At 52.3% G+C, this 2,799-nt stretch overlaps 1 protein-coding gene across 3 annotated transcripts in view; it reads left to right on the top strand.

Annotated features, from left to right (window-relative positions):
- The first annotated feature begins 1,048 nt into the window (after positions 1-1,048).
- The window catches only part of LOC142557546 (orphan steroid hormone receptor 2-like), a 32,162-nt gene continuing 30,411 nt past the window's right edge, over positions 1,049-2,799 (top strand). Inside the window, exon 1 of one of the 3 annotated variants that reach the window (XM_075669473.1) lies at positions 1,049-1,774. The gene's annotated coding sequence lies outside the window, so the exon portion shown is untranslated. The remainder of the gene's footprint in view (positions 1,775-2,799) is intronic. The other 2 variants (XM_075669472.1, XM_075669474.1) reach the window with 2 other exon arrangements.

The following is a 2,799-nucleotide window of genomic DNA, read 5'->3' as shown; positions in this document are numbered from 1 at the left end:
TTTGGTGCTGTTTTATTTCTCCCATTTTCAATCCTGGAACACGAATTGCTTGAGAAACAATTTTTTTGTGTTTAAGCTGAATGCATAGTTCCTTTATTCTACGGAGATTTTGAGGTATTATGTGTGTGCAGTTTTTTTTTTTTTCTTCACACGGGGTAGTTGCACTCAATTGGTGGTTGCATGTAATTGTAATAGTTGGTTGCAGTAACATGCAAAGTAATGAAGTAATGATCAAATGCTCCAGCATGTGCAGTTTTTGTTTTAATGTTGTTTATGTTCACACTTCTGCCATGGTGGGGAAAGTTGTGCACAAAACACTGTGTGCACCTAGCAAAGTGTGAATATATATTGCAAATAGGTTGTGCTAAATATTTGTATGGCTCTTTATGTGGATGCTGTGTCCATCCAGGGAGTGGAGTGTGCGGGATTCTGTAAGTGCCCTCCTAGTGGATATGTCCATTTCGTCTGCTGCTGAAGTTCTGATTGGCTAGGCTGGCATACGTGTCAGAAGGGGACAGGCGCCCCCAGCCAATCAGTACTCCAGCACCAGACAAAATGGACATGTAAGTGAACACTTACAAAGTAGCCGCACCTCCCCCCCCCCTCCTTCCCGAGATCTGTACTTTCCTTTTCAATTTAGGCTTAAACTTGCATATTATTAGGTACCCAAGAGGTAACGAGATTTTAAAAACAAAGCTTCAAGTATTGATCTCTAATTAATGAGTTATTGTTTAAATAAAAACAAGAGTGCAAATAGGAATGGTTTAAAAAACTGCATTCTGATGAAGCCAGTGTCTATTCCTTCTTTTGAGCTGTTGTACTGGGGCCACTGAAGTGGCAGCGCATCACATAGAACATATATTTTAAGGAAAACAGAAATTCGCGCTAGTCCACCAAGCCGACTTTCGTAAAATGGCGCCCTTGTGCATTTTGACAACCTTCACAACGAACAACTTCAAAGTGAGCGGGCTTGAGCTAGCGTGGTAGCCAGCGCCACATATGGGTCGCCAAGAAAAACTCGCGATGTCCAGGCCTGGCGGGGCTGGCCTTTGACCACGGGAGTGAGAGAGAGAGGCCGGCGGTTTCGCCAAGTTTCGCGTGATGCGGAGTGGAGGGTCTGTTTGAATGGGTGCGGCATTCGCTTCCTTTCGACTTCGTGTCCCAGGCCATGTGTTCGGGGAGCCTAGAAACGCCGCCATAAACACGCCACGACTTCCGGCCCGACGCTTTGGGACTCCGACACTTTTCGAACCCTTCCGCCTCCGCCTAGCCCGTCGAAAACTCCCCGAGGTTCGGGTGGTTGGTCCGGAGCGCGAAAGATCGCCCTCCCGCGTCGGCGTGACGTCTCCGGTCGGCCAGGCCAATGGGATATTTGCTAAATATTTGCGTGCGCAGCGGTTTTAAAGGTCATGAACTCTAACCTTCCCGTGTCGCGGAGACTTCGACGACGCTGCCGCCGGAGCAACAAGCCGCGGCGCTCCCGGGTACCGCTACGCCGCCCGCCTAGCGTGACGACGACTCGCTTGGGGTCACACCGCCGGCGCAGCAGGCAAGGTCAGTTGCGTGGTCGCCGTGCCCTTTGCGCCTGGAGGAAAGTCGCCCGTGCAACCTGTGACAACCGGCCTGCGGCAGACAGCTCGAGGGCCAGCGAGCTCGGCGCAGCCACAGAGGTGCGCGTCAGCTGCACGCGTGTGCTGCCTGCCCGTCGTGCTGCGCTGACCCGTCGTAGCACTCCGGCTGTCATCGCGCTGCCAGCACCGTCGCCACAGAGCAGGTGAGTCAAAGGCGTCGCGCGTGCGTAACCCGGCTGCTCCATCGCGTGTTGCGAGCAGCGAGGCGGGTTCGTTAAATGTAGCTGCGTTCACGGTGAGGTCACTGCAGCGCCAATCGCAGTACCGTGCAGTGTGCGCTACGCTGCCACTCGCCGGAACTTTAGCTTTCCGTTTGAGCTTTGCGCGTGCTATTTTTGTCTTTCATCTGGTGGAGTGCTCGCAGGTTATTCCGTTATCGAGGGCGTGATCCTGCGTGCATGGGCTGTGACTCGAGCGTAAATGTTCCTCCGTAATTTATGCACCACAACTTCACAATTTGCCCGAATTTAACATTTGAATGTGTGTGCCCACATCTTTAGTGTGCATATATATCCGACCGCGCCAAGATTGCACGTGCGACTTTTGCTCGCACCTCGCGAAACCGCGTAGTCGAACGTCGATCTTCGTACAGGGAGTATCGCGTTGCATTTTGGTTGCTGATCTCGCGTGCCACTATATGTCAGGCTCACTTTTTTTACGCGTACGGCGAGTGCGTGCGGCGTCGTGGTGTGCATGCATATCCAGTCGCAGAAACGCATATGCTTGCGTAACAACAGCAGGTTCGAGCGCCGTGTATCGTAGATGCGAGCATATATGACCTGCGACCGTTTGCCTGATCCACTCGCAGGTGTGTGTGTGTGTGTGTGTGTGTGTCAGAACTTCGGCATGAAGCTGCTCTAGGCGGCGTACGTGAGTAGCTGACACTTCGACGCGCTCTGCGGTCATGTGGAGTGAGCGTTTTCCGGGGCGAAAGTCGAAATACAGAAGGTCGTATGGAGAAAAAAGAGAGGGAAGAAAAAAAATAAAACTCGAAGAAAATAAAAAGACGGACCAGGCGGAGCTTGCTTTGCTTATTCAACGGAAGTGGAAGGCTCGCTGCCCTCTGAGCTCGCGTTCTCTTGCAACCTTTCGTCGCGGGCTGCTCTCTCTCGCGCAGGGTCCAACTCCGAGTCCAGAAATAGTCGGGAACGCACGCCGGCTTCTCAAG

The sequence above is a fragment of the Dermacentor variabilis genome, chromosome 9 (assembly GCF_050947875.1).
Source record: "Dermacentor variabilis isolate Ectoservices chromosome 9, ASM5094787v1, whole genome shotgun sequence".
NCBI classification, from domain to species: Eukaryota; Metazoa; Arthropoda; class Arachnida; order Ixodida; family Ixodidae; genus Dermacentor; species Dermacentor variabilis.
The sequence above is the reverse complement of the archived record's forward strand: the minus strand, read 5'-3'. Positions and strand labels throughout refer to the sequence as shown.